Source organism: Mus musculus, chromosome 2 (assembly GCF_000001635.26).
Source record: "Mus musculus strain C57BL/6J chromosome 2, GRCm38.p6 C57BL/6J".
Lineage (NCBI taxonomy): Eukaryota > Metazoa > Chordata > Mammalia > Rodentia > Muridae > Mus > Mus musculus.
Genome location: NC_000068.7, coordinates 101,650,748 through 101,669,463, shown reverse-complemented (window position 1 = coordinate 101,669,463; position 18,716 = coordinate 101,650,748). Strand labels below are relative to the sequence as shown.

Here is an 18,716-nt window from a genome sequence, read left to right as displayed (position 1 = left end):
GTACTCATATATATAAAATAAATAGATCTTAAAAAAAATAGAAGAAGTGGGGTCTGACATCTGGTATCTGGACACTGTGTGCCCAGACACCCACAGACACATGAAATAAATAAAGAAATCTTTTAAAATTTTATTAAGAAATAGAAATATGAGAACATTTAAAGAAGGAAAAGTGACCCTTGAATAGATATTTATTGTAGGAAATCAAATAGTGTGTACTCTTCTGAGAAAACTTACTTGGTATTTTCAAAATGAAAATGTCCTAAGTGTTTCTACAAAAACAAATGATAGAAAAAGAGCTATAAGAAGATACAATACCAAATATAATAAAAATAGCACACTGCAGCCCAGTATGGTGCAGTCCAGTAATCTTAAAGTTTTAAGAGGGTTGTCAAGTTGGCGGATGCCTCTGTAAAGTGCTTGCTGTCTAAGCATGAGGACCTGTGTTCAGTCCACAGCACTCACAGAAAAGCCAGGCATGGTGGCACTTACCTATCAGTCCTACACTGCGTAGGCAAAGATAAGAGGACATCTGCTGCTCACTGGGCCACCAGTCTAGCTGAGTCACTGAGGTTGTGTTTCAGTGAGAGACAACGCCTCAAAAAGTAAGGTGGTGCATAATTGAGGAAGGTGCTTGATGTTGACCTCTGGCCTAGACAGACAGACAGACAGACACACACACACACACAAATAGCATACTTGAATTTGAGGTTACAGAGGAGAGATAAATATACAGGCAGATGGTAAATATTCAGGTAAAATAATGTCATAGGGATTTTATAACACTGTGAGAATAAGAAGTCAGTTAAAAAAACTTACAGTAAATTTCTTTAAAATATTATTTAAATAATAGATATTATTATCAAGCTTTATATGTAGTTCTGCTAAGGGCAATGCTTTGTGTGTGTATTCATGTGTGTGTGATTATGTAGGGATTGCATGTGCTCAGATGACAACCTGACAGAGATGGTAGCCAGTTCTTCCTTTCACTACCTGAATTCTGGGGATTATATGAGCTTGCTGGAAAGTTCCTTTAACCACTTAGCATTGGCTTCATTTACACTTTTCTGATGGCCAATGAGACTGAACTTTAAAAAAAAATGTGTCTAGCCGGGCAGTGGTGGCACACGCCTTTAATCCTAGCACTTGAGAGGCAGAGACAGGTGGATTTCTGAGTTCTAGGCCAGCCTGGTCTACAGAGTGAATTCCAGGACAGCCAGGGCTGCACAGAGAAACCATGTCTCGAAAACAAACAAACAAACAAACAAACAAACAAACAAAGTGTCTATTGGCCATTTGTAGCTCACTTTTTGATAATTGTATATTCGTTAGTCCATTTCTTGATTGGGTTGCTTGATTACTTTTTGTTTAGTATTTTTGAATTGTTTGTGCATTCTAGATATCAACCCTCTGCCAGACACACAGGCAACAGAGATTTCCTTCCACCCTGTAGGCTATCTCTTTCACGGATCACTGTTTGCTTTTGCAGTATGGAAACATTTGAATGTGATGGTGTTCCACTAGCCAGCTGTTGACGTTACTCCATTTTCCTCTATCAGTTTTAGAGCTTCAGCATTTCTGTGAAAGTCTTTCATCTATTTGGGAGTTAATTTTTCTACAAGGTAAGAGGTAAGGATCTAGTTTGTTTTTTATGTATGGACATTCAGTTTTCTCAGTGCAACTGTTTGAAGAAGCTGTCTTTTCTGCAATGTGTATTTTTGACTGCTGTGGTGTGGGGTTTATCTGGAATCTCTATCATATTCAGTTGACTTATGTGCTTTCATGCCAGCACCATGTTGCTTTGTTATGATAGCTCTGTAGTATAACTTGAATTTAGGTTTGACTACACCTCAATACCTCCAGGGTTATTCTTTTTGCTTAGGATTGCTTTGGCTAGCCAGGGTGTCTTAGGATTTCATTCCAGTTTAAGATTTCTGTTTCCTCTTTGTAGGGTGGCATTTTGACTTTAATGGAGATTGTATTGATCCTGTGGCAGCTCAGCTATCTTTACAATAGTAATTCTTCTAATCCACGAGTGTGGGGAATCTTAACATCTTCTGTTGTGCTCTTGGCTTATTTCTTTAATGTTTTAATGTTCTCGTTGAGATGTTTCACTTAATTTATTATATTTATTCCCAAATAATGTTTTTAGAATACGGTGGGTGGGGTTGCTTTCCTGACTTCTTACTCAGAATGCTTGTTGTATGAATACAGGGATAGCACTCATTTTTGTGTGTTGATTTTGCATCTTAATATTTTTCTGAAGCTATTTACCAGATAGAAAACGTAACTGATTTTTCTTAAAATCTCTAGGATAGCTCATTTAATAGAATCATATCTATTGCAAATAAAGGTGGTTATTTCTTTATTCCCTGTATGTCCCTTTTATTTCCTTCTCTTGTATTATTGCTGTAGTGACGATTACAAGCCCTGTATTGAATAAGAGTGGAGAAAGTGAGCACCTTGTCTTGTTATTGATTTATAGTAGTGGAAACTGAATACACTCTGAGCACACTTTATATAAGGTTGGTCTATGTAGGCTGTGTTACTTTGAGATATGTTCCTCCTATTGCTCATCTCTTCAGAACTTTTTGATTTGAAGCTTCTTGCATATCTACTTCCTGAGATGATCGTGGGATTCCATCCTTGGGTCCACATATTCAGCTTCCTTCCTCTAATTGCTTTTACTTTGGGTGACTCTGTCCACCTCTCTTTCCATCTTTAAGTTGGATGCTGTCCTTCAGACTGCACTGGGGCTTAGAGTTGGCCTCAGGTCTGTCATCAGGCACTTTGGATTTTTTTTTTCTTTTTTTCTTTCCCTTCATTCTTCTCTTTTCCTGTTTTCCTTCTTAGCTATTTTCTCTGAAAAAAAAAAAAACAACAAAACAAAAACAAAAACAAAAGAAACCAAACCAAACCAAACCCAAACCCAAACTAGACCAAGACAAAATAGAAATACTGCAGAGTTGGTTTGAGCTGCGTTGCGGACTAAGCTGTGTGTGCTCCAGTGTGACTGTCTCAAAGATGGGGCCTTTGGTAAGAAATTGAGGAGACTGTAAAGGTGAAGTCCTGATCGATGTGGCCTGGATCTTTATGAGATGCAAGATGGAGAGATTCCAGGGTTGAAAACTGACAAGACAATAAGACTAGATGCATAACAATACCTTTGAACCAAGAAGAGGCACCCGCCCTATCCGTATAAGGCAAACCTGCCAACTTCATCCTCTGGAACTTTGGCTTTCTATTTTGTCAGCAAGAAATGCCTGCTATTTACTCCACAGTCATGGCTTAGCTGAGGCAAAACTAGGTGGCCAAAAGGATACTGTGTCCACCCATTATTGTTCTGCTAACTTGTAGCAACTCCTGGCAGTTCTGGTATATGTCTAGTGCTCATTCCTAACTTCTGAGAAAATAAAAAGTCTCTTTACTGTTGGATGGTTGTGTAGGCTCTGTAATGGGGCTGTTTGGAAAGTGGATCCATGTGATCATATATAAATCTTCCCTGAAAGTCTGCTTTTCTTAAGGCCTCTCCTGCCTTTAGACTGTGCCTCTTTATTGATAACAACAGTTTTCATGCCATCTGTTTAGCTACGCTTTAGCTCATTATCGTGTTCTGTAATGTCTGTCTAACGCAGTGCTGATGCTTTAAAATTTTAGGTGGTTGATTGGTTAAATTCTTGAATTGTGTCCTACATAGGGACCTTGATTTTTTTAGTTGCCTTATTTTAGATCATGAGTGGCAGGAGAGGAACTTTTCCCAACAAACACAAATAGGGTTCCTTAGTTCTGGTCCCCACGTGACATGGTATACTGTTCTCTTGTTCTCCTTGGGGACATAGAGGCAGACACAGATGTAGACAAATAGCAGGTGAGGAGGAAGAGCCACCAAGCATGCTGCAGACTTACAAACAGCAGCTGCAGAGCTGTAAACAATGGGGCTATTAATAGATCAGGAACAGCCTGCATTTGCCTGCACATGCGCTTCAATCCTGCCACCTACTGGTCGTTCTCCTGAACTGTCAGCCGGACAGCCATAGACACAAAGTGACTGGTAGGTAGAATGAATCAGACGTGAAGGAGTGTATGTTCTTCTGTGTTATTGTAGAACATAGAATGGCTTTTAATTGCGTACAAGGTGACAGCAGTGAGTGCTCATAACTATAGGGCAAATGCTAACAGTGACTTGCGTTGGCAATGTTCATTCAATCCTTTTGATTGGGATGGGAGAGGGTATGCGTGGTGCTGGCAGATCTTCAGACATTTTTGTCTGTACTCACGCCCTTTCTAACAGAGAGCCTATTCTATTCTGTTATTCTATTCTATTCTATTCTATTCTATTCTATTCTATTCTATTCTATTCTATTCTATTCCATTCTTCTGTTGTGTTCTATTGTTTTCTATCCTATTCTGTGTTTCTGCTACTACCGCTACTACCATTTGCTATCACTAAAATATTTAATTCTAATAATCAAGCAAGTGAATTCCATTTAAAAATGCAAATCACTTTAAGAATGGATATTAAATAACACTGAAGGTGGTATTTGATCAAGAGAAAGTGGGAAGGTGATTGATACGGATCAACTGGCCCACAGCTCCCCATTGTTTCTGTGCTGTACAAAGTGACTGTCCAGAGAATGGGGATAGTTGACTCATGACATCTGTTATGGCCAGGGTGCCCACGATGAGGGAGAAGGCTGCCCAGAAAAGGCTGCGTTTCCTTTACCAGGAGAGGCTTCTTCTCATCTCATGGAGCTTGATGATGGCTGGCGCACTGTGAACATCTCTGACGCATCCACCCATTGATGGTCCCCAGGAGTTCATGGGAAGAGGAATGTGAGGGCAGTTGGGAGTGTGGCCTCTGTGACATTGAAAGGTACAGGAAACCTAGAACTTTTGTCACATCAGAGGGCATATGAGCTGGCAAGGCCGTGTGAAGAAAATGAGGCTTGATGTCATCATTGTTGAGCTTGGCCGCTTCTTGTGTGCCATATTTTAATTAATTATTGTGAAAAGTATTGATACTTCCAGTATAGAAAAACAGAAAAAGTTTCATGCCATAATTCTTCATATCTGTGTAGATTAATTTTATGGCCTGTACCAATACCATAGATGGAACACTCAAATCTCTTGCATAAAATAATGTAGTACTTGAATACGACCTATCCATGTCCTCTCTATATGGTAAATGATCTCATTTATGTATAATATGTAATACAATGTGTGGTCTGAATAGTTGTTATATGGTGTTGCTTAGGGAATCATGACAAGAAACAACTATCTGTGCATGTTTTCCAGACATAATCCTTTGTTCCATGGTTGCTTGGATGTTCAGATGGAGAATGCACTGGACTGAAGGCTGATTGTATATAAAAGCAAAGCTGTTATAAAGCCAAGTTTTGTGGACAGAAGAGAGTGTTCATTTTTATAAGCCAATAGACCGTGTATCAGAAATCCCCTCCGAGGCTGGGCAGATGACTCAGTAAGCAAAGGGACTTACTACCCAGCCTGGTGACTTTAGTTTGATGCCCTGAACCTTCACAAAAGTGAAGGAGACCATCGACACCATAAAGTGTTCTTCTGAACTTCACATGTGTGCACCATGACATGGAACTACTCCCCCAAACACATTACATATCACACACACACACACACACACACACACACACACACACACACACACACATTTTCTTTGAACAAGAAGGGCAAAAAATGTCTCTCATGTGTAATGTTCAGTTTTATCGGTCATTTCAGATGAGTCCGCCCTAGCTTTTCCATCTTGTCTCCTACCCTTGGTGTGGCTCCTGCACTTCTGGATCACAGCTCAGGGATGGCAGGTAGGGATCTAGCATATATCCTTTCAGACTCCTGGGCATTGTCCCAGTCACGGCTGAGACTGTGGACTTCGCATCACTGGTCATTAGTCTGCATGTTTGCTTCCTCTTCCTTGTGGGTGTGAGGCCCTTTCTCCCCCATGCCCGTGATATGTTTACATTCCAGCCCCAGAAAGCCCATGGTGGGGATGTCTCAAACCTCTGATGGCCTGACTCCCTAAGGGTGTGACGTTAGTGACTCTCCTGTCATTGGGCCTCATGAGCAATGCTCCAGATGACTGGGAGAATTTTTCCTTCCAGGAACTCTGGAGGAAGTCAGATTCTTTCTGCTCTTGAATCCCAAAACTTACTATGAAACAATTCTATGGTGACTTCCCGAGTTGGACTTCTATAGTTTTCTTAGTCTAGTTTATGCTGTGACTGAAGAATAATCTAGAGTGTATAGATTGTAAAGAACAGAAAACTATTTATTACAAGTGTGGAGCCTGAGAAATCCAAGGTTAAGGTGTCTTCTTCCTGAACATAAAGCATGGTGGAAGGTATTGCTTTGTCCTTTCTGGGGAGGGAATACAGAAAGGGTTAAATCTGCTTTGTGATAATGAAGCCTCTTCCAAGATAACATGCAATGACTTATTTACAAGGCAGAGTCCTTGTGACCTCACCACTTTTTAAAGGTCTCATGTCCAACAATGTTGTATTGGACATTTGGTTCTCAGCATACCAGTTTGGAGATGCACACAGAAACTCAGCACTGGAACTTGGACAAATGGTCCTTTCTTCCCAGCATCTGTCTTGCTCAGGCTCTTCATTTCTTCCACCCTTTTCTTCAATATACTGGAATATTTAATTCCCACAGGTGGGGATGGATGACTTGACTTCATCCAAATTAATTGTTTGTGGGGTATATGAGGTTCTCAAATCCCAGGCCAAGGCAAACCAAAACATTTCTCTTGGATTTATTTTTTGAGTAATGAATTTCAACAGATGACTTAGAAGTTCCTATAATCATTACTGGAGAAGTTTTTGCAGGAACACAATTTTATAGTTCTAGGATCAATGCCCAGGTGGCCAGTTCTTGGGTCTTATGATAGCTGTGTGTTAATATTATATAATTTAATAGACTTTTAAAAATAAGAGCTCAGACTTACAAAGAAATTGAGAATATTGTATGGGGAATTCCCATATATCCTACTATTGTTTTTCTCTATTAATTATATCTTATATTTGTGTAAGGCATTCTCTGCAGTTCATAAATAGTAAAGACATTTTTAGCGATTCTCTTAGGATAGCTACAGTAAGCTGAGTAATGATTCCCAGAGATAGCTAGTCGCAATCCCAGGGACCTGAAAGTGGTAGAAGAGTTGCAGATGGTGAATAAACTAAGGAGTCGGAGATGGGGGAATTATCCTGGAACAAGCAGAAAGGTCCTGAATTGTGATCACGGATTTCCTCATAAGGAAGAGAAGAATTACAATGGCTAGAAAAGACAATGTGACCGCTGGGGTCCAGATTGAGATTTTGGCTCTCTCTGATGGAACACAAAGAGTGCAACTCTGCAGGGCAGGAGAGTGACCTAATTATAATCTAAGACTGCAAGTTTAAAAGATGCCAGGCACCTTTCTCTTTCCACTTCTCCTTCAAGAAGGCAACCAGAGTGATGAGTTCCCACCCATCTTTCCTGGGATGTTTTCTGCATGCACGAGAAACTCACACTAATCCATTTCTCTCTTTTAACTTAAATGGTTTGTACATGTTAAATAAATTATATTAAATTTGTTCTTTGACAAGTTCATACATGTATACAGTGCATTCTCACAACTCTCAACTCTACCCTCTCTGTCCCCATAAGCAGTCATGGACCTCTACATTAACCACCTTTTCTGCAAAGAGGAGCTTCTGTGATTAAGGCTGAGCATAGCATTTGTCTATTGGTTTAAACACAAATATATAAAAGGCATTTTGGTCCTTTATCAATTTAGCTAACCAATAACAGTAAGTTTCTCTCTACGGCCAAAGATTTTCTGGGCCATGTTTTTTTTTTTTTTTTTTTTTTTTTTTTTTTTTTTATTGGGTTTATAGTTACAGGTATGAGTTTCTCCCTGTAGAGCAGGTCTCAAATCCAATCAGAGAGTGGTTGATTACCTCTGTAACACTTGAAGCACTATTTCACCAGTGGGCACATCTTCCCTGGCAGGTATTGTAGTTCACTGGATTCACAGCTGGGTAAGACCCAGCTCTTACCTCTTCTTTCCTAGAATCCTGCACAGCAATTCCCAACACTAGGAAAGTTAGCCAGTAGGAGGGAAGCTTCCAGCCCAGTCTGTCTGTCTCATATCATATGAAAGCAGAGTGGAGGCTATTTGTAAGGAAGAGCAGCGAGGTAGGGAGGAAGGATGGGACAGGGCAGTGGGGAGGTTAATACAAGCACAGTACAATGATGTATAGATATGAAAATGTTATAATTTTGAAATAGATGATAGGGATAGATAGAGACAGGTAGATGATAGATATAGATGTAGATGTAGATATAGATATACATAGGTAGGTAAGTAGATAGATAGATAGGTAGGTAGGTAGGTAGATAGGTAGTGAGATCATGGGTAAAGGTGGGAAGAGGAGGAACAGCTGGTCATGCTGGCATGCAGGATGCCTTCAGGAATCCAAAGAAAGAATAAAAATGATTCAGAGACACTAAAATCACAACCAACGCTGAATGCATCACTGAACTGATACAGCCAGACAGGCAGGTATCTTGGGTCTGCTTACCATAAGACTTCTGGGAAAGTCTTCTCATCATTTAACCCAAGAAGCTATTTGTAAAAGAGCTGTGAAGAGTCAGCATTTAGAGAGCCCTGGAGGCCCAGGTTCCTCTCTGCATGGTGCACTCTGGGACAAAGGGCAAACTTCAGGACTAGTCTCTGAGTTCTCGTATGTTGATTGCCTTTGATTACAGGGGAGAATCTCTGAGTCAGAGCAATACAGTGTTCCAGATGGTGGAAGTATATGAACCATGGGCTGGAATGAGACTCCCTTGTTTCCTAGAATAGAGGTGAATAGTGCCAAGAAAGGGGATAAAAACAGCAAAGGAAGATATCAAGTCACTCATATTTGTAGATAAGATAATTTGGTCCCGTATGTAAAGGCTCTAAAGACTCCACTATAAAACTCTTAGAACTCATAAACACCTTTAGCAAAAGCACCAGGATACAAAAATCAACGTACCATAGCCTTCCAAGATACGAAGATAAACACCCTGAGACTGAAATCACGGAAGCAGTCCATTCACAATAATTAAAAACATATTAAGAGTAAACTCAAGGATCGTCAGACTAGAATAGAAATGACCAGCTTACCCAAACTGATCCAATGTAACCCCCATCCAAATTCTGATGGAACTTTTCACAGAACTCGAAATGAGAATCATATGAAAGTATGGAAGGTCCTGATGACCAAGGGAATCTTGAGCTGGATGCTGCTGGACAATGCTGCAGGTAGCATTGTATTTGACTCCAGATGACACTGTAGAACGCAGAAACAAAACCTACCGGTATGGTTGTGGTACAAAACTAGATATGAACTATAAGACCCATTATTAAACTCATCCAACTATAGCCATGAGTTTTGAAAAAGATACAATCCCCCCACCCATATTTGTGAAAAGATGGGCTCTTCAACAAATGATGCTGAGAAACTGGATAGTCACGTGTCAACGAGTGAGACGGAACTCCCATGTCTTGTCAAATACCAAACTAAAGTGAAAGTGGTCAAAGATCTGAATGCAAGACTTAAAACTCTGAGAACATTGCAGGAAAGCTCAAGGAAGACAATTCAGGATTAGACCCTGGGAAGGACTTTCTGAAAAGGATACCACTAGCTCAGGAAATAGAATCAAGGACCCACAGACAGGTCATGAAATGGAAAGAGAAGTACCGCAAAGGGAACAGTTGCTCGTGTAGAGAGGTAGCCCACAGGATGGGAGAAATGTTTAATTAGTTAGACATTTGATAGAAGAGTGTTGTCTAGAATGTATAAAGGATTGAAGACACTAAATACCAGAAACCACACACCCCAGTCAATAAATGTACAAATGAAATGAACACAGTTCTCAAGTACTTAATCAAGTATAATTACTCGGGAAGCAGAGGTCGGCGGATCTTTGTGAGTTCAAGTTTATTGTGGTCTACATAGTGACCTTGGGATAGCCAGGACTACAAAGAGAGACCCAGTCAAACATAGCAAAACAAAAACAACACAAAACCAACAAACCACCACCAACAAAAGATGAAATACAAATTGCCAGCAAACATGAAAAAATGTTTAGCCATGAGGAAAGGGCAAATTAAATTACACTGAGGGCTGAGGTGTAGTGCAGCTGATATAGTGCTTGAGGAACATGCATGGAGGCCTAGGTTCGATACCCAGGCCTGCAGGAATTGCTTGTGGCAGCAAACACCCAGAATCCTAACACTCAGTAGGTGGGGGCAGGAGGAATACAAGTTCATGATCATCCTTGGCTACATACTAAGTTCAAGGCTTGCCTAGGCTACATGAGACCCTATCTCAAGAAAGGAGAGCAAATCTAAACAACAAATACTGAAGTCAAGTGACAATAAAATCCCCCCATTGAGGCTCCATCCTGGCCCATTCTAAATAGCTATCATTAACAAAACCAAGTTGCTGGGCATGGTGACACATACCTTTAATCCCAGCAGCACTCGGGAGGCAGAGGCAGGGAGATTTCTGTGAGTTGGAGGCCAGCCAGGACTATGTAGAAAGATCCTGTCTCAAAAATCAAACAAAGAAACAAAACAGTATCAAGTGTTGGCAAGGATGAAGGGAAAGGAAAACCTTTACAAACTGCCATTCCGAATGTAATCAACATCCCACAGAGATAACGTTCACACTCACGTTCATTGTAGCAAGTCTGCACTAGCCAAGGTATTGGGGCGGCATAGAAATGAATGGCTAAGGAAGTGCAGTATATATACACAATGGATTTCCACTCAGCCACACAGGGAGACAAAACTATGCTATTGTTGCAAAATAGATGTACCTGGCGGTTACCTTATTAAGTGAAATAAGCCAGACTCATTGTTGAACACTTTCGCTCATCTGTGAATCCTAGATTGTGTGTACATAGGTACACAAAGCCAAATATGTGTGTGTGTGTGTATACAGAAAGAGACAGACTGTGTGCATACATACACACACACACACACACACACACACACACACACACACACACACACACATACATGGTTTACTTGAACAAATTATTTTTAGGTAACACAGCACTATGTAAAATGAATTTGTGTCAATTAAAAAAGGGGGCGAATGAGAAACCCAAATTTGATCTTCTTTAAAAGGGGGGGTGGCAAACCCCCAAAAATCAGAAGCAGGAACAAGCCAAACTTGCAGACACAGCAGAGGTGGGAGGAAAGCTTTTCTTCTGTTGTTACTGTAATTTTCCAGGAAGTTAGGGCTTCTTAGGGAAACTCACAAGGATAGAAGAAAGGATCTTTGTTTCTTTCGATTTAGGATAGTTTTGAGGGGCAGGAACTTAAAATTCGGCCCAGTACATAGATGCCTCAGTTCCAGCACTAGGGAGACTGAGACAGCACACACACACACACACACACACACACACACACACACACACACACAGAGAGAGAGAGAGAGAGAGAGAGGGGGGGGGTTCTTTGGAGCTGCCTGTCTAAGTACAGTGCTGTTATATTTCAGAGAGGGGACTGGCGGCAGCAGCAGCAGCATCATCATCATCATCATCATCATCATCATCATCATCATCATCAGCAGCAGCAGCAGCAGCATCAGCAGCAGCAGCAGCATCATCATCATCATCATCATCATCAGCAGCAGCAGCAGCAGCAGCAGCAGCATCAGCAGCAGCAGCATCAGCAGCAGCATCAGCAGCAGCAGCAGCAGCAGCATCAGCATCATCATCATCATCATCATCATCATCAGCAGCAGCAGCAGCAGCACACCTGGCTTCTGAGAAGCCCTGTAGGAAGGCTGGAGGGGGTGCAGTGCAGCAGGAGCAGAAAGAGGGTGGAGTTGATCTTCTGCTCTTTCTTCTTGTGAGGCTTTTGTCCTTAGATTTAACCAAGATGGAGAAGACACACAGGGGATTTTAGATCAGAGAATTGAAATATTCCACAAGATATTTGAGAAGAGTAAAATTTGCTGATGTGTGCATTTAATCTCAGCACTCGGGAGGCAGCTGCAGGCAGATCTCTGAATTTGAGGCCAACCTGGTCTACAGAGTTTCAGGACAGCCAGGGCTACACGGGGAAATCCTGTCTCGAAAAAACAAAAAACAAACAAACAAACAAACAAACAAAATTGCTGACTGATTGGATATGAGTCTTCAGAGAAGAACAGTGAATACAATCTGGTCTTGACCAAGAAGTGTGGAGTTGCCACTAAGAAAACTGAAGGACACTTCGAAAGGACAGTGTATCGAGGACAACGAACGGTGTGCTGAACACCTCACCTCTATTAACTTGCTCAAGTCTTTCGAAGGGCTTTACCAGGCACACATTGTTATTCCAATTTTATACTTGTTTTTTGAAAAAGATTTTGTTCTATTATTTGTGTGTGCATGGATGTCACACACATGCAGGTGCCCACAGAAGATGGAGGAAGAGTCCGGATCTCCTGGAACTGGAGTTCCAGGTGACTGTGAGCCATTATGTGTGTGTTGAGAACTGAACTCAGGTCTTCTGCAAGAACAGTAGGTGCTTTTAACTGCTGAGCCATTTCTCCATCCCTGTTATTCCAATTTTTAAATAAAAAAGGTGGTATCAGGGAGACTAATAAAATGTTCCCAAATTCACACAGATTAAAAGAGATAAGGCTAAATCATACAGATTAAAAAAGCGGAAGGGGAAACTTTAACTTTTTTGAAGGTATAGTTCATTTTCATCTGTGTTCATTGGCGCTTTACCTGTATGTATATCAGAAGCCCTGGAACTGGAGTTACAGACAGCTGTGAGCTGCCCTGTGGGTGCTGGGAATTGAACGTGGGTCCTCTGGAAGAGCAGCCAGTGCTTTTAACTATTGAACCATCTTCTCACAATTTTTAAATTGTTTTAAAAATTCTTCTGTTTTCTGAGATTATAATGCAGTTACATCAGTTTCTCCTTCCCTTTCCTCCTCTCAAATCTTCCCACACTTCCTTCTTTCTTTCAAATTTGTGACCTCTAATTTTCATTAAGTATATATTACATGCATATATGTATATACATATATTCTTTCTAGATACATAAACACAACCTGTCCGGTCTGTATGGTACTTGTATGTGTGTTTTCAGGGCTGACCATTGGGTATTGGATAACCAATTGGTGTGCTCTACCTGGGGAAAGGCTATTTCCCCTGCTCGCAGCTCTCCTTGTTACTGTAGTTCTCTGTGCAGGCTTGGGCTTCATTGGCTTCCCCTGTCCATTCTAGCATGCCTATTGCTATTCTTGCTCAGCTCCTGTTTAGGCTGTCATGCTGGGGGCACTTTATGGGTGTAGCTTCTGACATTACTAAGGGACACAATCTCACAGCAAGCTCTCTGATCCCTTGGCTTTTACGATTTTTCTGCCCCATTTTTCATGATGTTCCTCTTCCTTTGTTCTCCCCCAAACATTTATTTTTCTTTATGTGCATGTATGTATATCATGTGTGTACAGGTACCCAGGGAGGCAAGAGGAGAGTATGAAATTCCATACGGCTGGAGTTACAGACAGTTGTGAACTACTCTGTGTAAGTCTGGGAATTGAACTCTAGTTCTCTGAAAGAACAGCATGTGCTCTTACCTGTTGACCAGTGTCTCTGCCTTTTTAGACTGGTATATGAGGGCCCAATCTAATGGCTTCATTTTAGCTTAATCACCCCTGTAGGGAGTGTGATAGGTGCTTTTGTGTGTTGTAGCTGGACTAAGGAATGCCCAGGTAGCTGGTAAGCGTGGGCTTATCTGTGAGAATTTAGTGTTTGCATGAATGGAACAAAGAAGACGCCCTCATCAGTGACAGTGAGCATCCCTGATTTGTTGAGGTTCACAGTTGAAGACAAAGGCACAGGAAGAGACCACTTGCTTTCTTCCAGCTCTGCCTTCCATGTCCTGATCTTGAACACCTGTGCTCCTGGTTCTCGCCCCTTCAGGCTCAGGCTGATTCACACCCCTGGGATTTGTAGTTCATGTTTGTTAGATTGTGGCACTTCTTTCCCAGCCTTCATAATCACGGAGCCAAACTCCCATCCTTCACTTCATATCCTTCGGTGGGTCTCTTGCCCCACTGTCCTCTTTCTGGGGAGCACTGACTCATGCAAGTACCTGATTTCAGATCATCACAGTCTAAGGTACTGGGCACCAAGGCACCAGCACACAGACCCTTATAAGATCAACAAGCATAGCCATATTTTATTTATGTGTTTGTGTGCATTTCTGTGTTATGTAGTGTGTATGTGTGGGCACCCATGGAAGCCAGAAGAGGGCATCAGATCTCCTGTAGCTGGAGGGATTGGTTATTATGAAGCATCTGACATGGATTCGGGGACTGAACTCCAGTCCTCCCGTCCTGTGAAGAACTGCAAGTGCTCTTAAATATGAAACCAACTCTCCAGAGCCCACTACCGTGCTTACAATAATTTTCATTACATTTTATTTATTTATTTTTTATTCTCCCCCCCCCCCCGTGTGTGTGTGTGTGTACTCACATGCATGTGCCATTTTAGTCGTGCGGAGGTCACATGATAGCTACAACTTGAGGGACTCTGTGCCTTCTTTTACCAAGCAGGTCTCGGGGATTGAACTCAGGTAGTCAGGCTTGGCAGCGGAAGCCTTTACCAGTACTGGGCCATTTAATTCCATCAGCTCACGAAACATCTTTAATTGAGAGAGGAGATTATAAATCCTTGTGATGAGAAACCACCTAATCGTGAGCCCCCGCCCTGTATCTTACATGCAGTCTCTATGTAATAAAGATGGCTGGTGAATAACTATGAGGCCATGGAGACGTTTAGGAGACCGGGAAGCTACTCACATTGTCACACTGTTGTGAATATGTCTTTGCATATGATACATGTAACACTTCTGTGTTCCTCAGTGTTTGGTTGCTGTAGCAGAATCTCTGAGGCAGGCTTTCCATAATGGAAAGAAGTTCATTTCCTCTCACAGTTCTAGAGGCACAGGAGGTCTTGCTAAAAGAGTTCTGAAGTGGTGCAGAGCATGGGAGAGAACATGTGGGTCAACGTGTTTCTCTATCAGGTCTCTCTTCCTCAAGGATTCTGTCATGACCTCTGCTCTAATGACTGTAGCTTATCCCAATCATTCCCCAAGTCCTCATCTCCAGATGTCCTCTTACAGTCCCACAAGGAGGAGTTGATTTAGATAGGAAACCTTAGGGGCCATTCAAGTAACACACATCTGCATGTGTTAATGACATCATTGTTTGTCCCCATTGGTGACTGACTTTGGAGTGAGGAGAGTGCTGGGGGTGGGGGTGGGGGTGAGGAGGGGAGAGACTCAGAGAAGCCTGAAGAAATCCATGGTCACCGAGTGGCTGCAGATAAAGAGCTGTGAATTGACATAAGTAAAAATCAGTAGAATTCAGACGGTCTAAACCATCTGTTATAATGAAATAAAATATTAAGTCTGCATGTGTCCTCATTTGGAATATCTCCATATTTTGGAACTATCACTATATGCCTCATGAAATGCCTTGGGAGCCATTTTATTCTTACCTCATTCCTGAGGATGGCTTTGAGTACGACCTACAACTCTGTGCATGGAACAAAGGGCTTTCCACTTGTGTCTTGTCATCATTCAAATGTTTGCACATTTGCGCTTTCTGATTTTTAAGCGAAGGCTGCTCCTCAAACATGAAGAGCATCTCATTCAATTGCTCTTCAATCTCAGAGCATCAACGGCTCTGAGAACTTTAGAGCAATTCAATCCTACAGTGACCGTTGAACTCACTGTCCAATGCCCAGCAGCTAAATGGAATGGTGGCAAAGAGATACCCTTCTGTTGTTGGGTTTGGACAGGAATGCTTGTCACCAGATTTAAAAAGTTGTCTAGAAGAGACTTGTGCCCTGCCCATCACTTTTCAGGGTCCAGCATCTTCAACGAAGGAAGATAGAGTTGTTACATCTTTACTTGTTTGGGGAATTAGCAGGAGGCATCCACAAGGTGGGTGGTAGTGGGGTAGGTGGGTGGAAGGGTGGAGGGCAGTCGCTAGTACGATGCTAGATTTCCATGTTGAACCCTTGACGTCGGTGGAACACTGACTTTAACTAGGGTGTGAACTTTTGGGCAGATAACTTTGACCTTGTAAGATTTTACTGCTATTTCCTATGGGGATGAGCGGGAGGATCCCTGGAGTGGCAAGCCATGGTGGAAGGGGTAGGTAGAGGTTTAGAGGTGGAAACGAAGGGAGGGACGAGAATAGAACACACAATTTCTTCATAATCAGTTCAGTAATTTGTTTTGTTTTTGTTTTTGTTTTTGTTTTTGTTTTTTCCTGAGGGCTGGTTCTGACTCCTCAAGGATCGGTCCTTTTGGCCACATGGTGGCGCTAGTTGTTTAGAAAACAAGCTGGACGCTGTCAGGAAACCAGCTGTAGCACTCCTGAATGTACCGAAAATGAGCTGTAGTTGACGTTTAGAGTAATTAATAACGCATTAGGAAATTTACTAACAGGGATAATCCACACTGAGTTAATTAGAAAGCAATTTTAAGGCCGGGGAAGTGGGGGTGGGGGGAGAGAAATGAATGAGTGGAGACACTGCCTCTCCAGGGTTCGCGCAGCGTGCAAATTAGCACAATCACCCAAGGCATTAATCTAGCAACGACCTGTTTAGGTTCCGACCCATCAGCAACGCAACTCTTGGCCCAAGCTAGTCAAGATGGTGTAGGGGTGGGAGGGGGTAGGGACTGCTGCTCACTGTTGCGGAAAGAATCTTGTCCTGGGTTTTCTCTCTCTCTCTCTCTCTCTCTCTCTCTCTCTCTCTCTCTCCTGTGACATTGCACGGAGGCACTTTGTCCTTCAGGAACTGTTTCGTACCTTCAACATGCACCCTCAGGACCTGATAACCTCTAAGTCCCCCTTTCGTTTTGGCATTTGATGATGTTAGAAGACAAGGCTTTCTTGAGTTGGAGATGTATAGATACATGCTTACGTATGTAATCACAATGCCCAGCAAACAGCATCTGCTGGGTTATGATAAGAGTGGAAAATGTGGCATTTACCTACTCAGACCCTGGCTGCAGGAGGAGATTCTGATTGGTATCTGCAACTAGAGCTCACTGCTGTCTGGGAAGAAATTGAATTTGAAAAGGTCTTTTAAAAGGGCCTTTGGGAAGTCACAGGAAATAAGCGCAGGCGGGCAGTTGCTAAGGAGGTTTTGGGACTTGGATGGACAGGTAGGGAGGAAGAACAGCAGGAAGGCATGCTTGGGGAAGCCCAGAGAGCAAAGGACCTGGGAGCATTTCAGCCTCTCCATAGTTAATCACTCAGCCAAACGGCTATGATGCAGGCTGGAACCTGGCATTACGTGGTCCAGACTCTACCTGGCCCTTTTCATTTTTTTGCCTCCTGAAAAAGTTGGCCAACACCTGTCAGCATGTTCCATTTTTCATTTGCTTGGAACAACACAGAATCTTAGGCAGCTCTGACCTTGCAATTTTATGATGAAAGTCAGGGATTGCTTCAGGTGGGGCTGATTTCATTGAAAATATTTGAAAGGATCATGAATAGAAGTTTTGTCCCTAGGTGAAAGGACCAGGGACACACTTGTGGTCTCAGCTCACAGTAGGAGACAAATAACAGCAAAATGAATGCCATGTGGGTATCAAAGAAGAGATTGATGGAAAAATTGGGGAGAATATTAAAATACTAGTGCTGTTGACTTAGAATAATTGGTATAAACACATCTGAAGTTTTTGGGACTAAACAATTTTAAGCCTGTTTTTGTATGCACCCAATACTTTCAATAATTCATTAGTATCAACTTGTAATACTTCTGAATTTGCTTGTTTATAAGAGTGTTATAGGAGGCTGGAGAGATGGCTCAGCCATTAAAGGCTAGGCTCACAACCAAAAATATAAGAGTGATATAGGGTCGATAAAAGTAAGCAACACAGAAATGTATGAGAGAAAGACGGGTGGGGGGAGGGGGGAGAAACAGAGAGAGACAGAGAGAACACTGTTAATTATTGGGTCTCTCCCTTATATTCTTATCCTAAACTGTTTGATACATATACTCTTGTTGAGTCTACGTTTTCCAAGAAAATATGAAAAGTATTGTACTTATGAATATTTGAGTCGAGAAAAATATTCGAACTCTGGTTTGAAGCCAAATGATAACTCATCAAGTTTACTTGCCTTGTACTTAGGATACAAAGCCCAGGGGAACCCAGGGCAAGCGACAGTGGCTCGGTCACCTTGCTATCATTTGGTTTCTAATGTGTGTAGAGAACTGAGGCCAGGTTTTGGGATATCCAGGCTTGCTGCTGCTTTGCTCCAGCAATCTGAGATAATATGTATTTTTCTCTTTCCTTCAAGATGAAGCATGAACAACTGACTTCCTCTTTTTCTTTCTGTGATCTCATGGGATGAGTAGGGAGGGTTCCTGCTTTCATGGAAGTCACTCCATGGCTCTTCTGCCTTGTTCCCAGTGCATGAATTGAAGACCTGAGTTCAAATCCCAGAATTCAGGTATAAAAGTTAGGTACAGCGGTGCAATGTCAACAGTCCAAATACTAGGGAGGTGGAGACAGGAGGATCCCTGGGATTTGCTGAACAGCTCATCTATTGGAATTGTTGAGCCTCGTGGTCAACAAAAAACCATGTTTCAAAAAAAAAAAGGGCAGTGAGCAA

General features: G+C 42.0%; 1 long non-coding RNA gene across 1 annotated transcript; it reads left to right on the top strand.

Moving 5' to 3' along the window:
* Window positions 1–3,748: 3,748 nt before the first annotated feature.
* Gm34041 lies at window positions 3,749–11,608 on the top strand. Its single transcript, XR_374820.2, has 4 exons — window positions 3,749–4,051; window positions 4,672–4,873; window positions 5,752–5,834; window positions 11,571–11,608. It is a non-coding gene; the product is annotated as a predicted gene, 34041 (long non-coding RNA).
* Window positions 11,609–18,716: the final 7,108 nt, after the last annotated feature.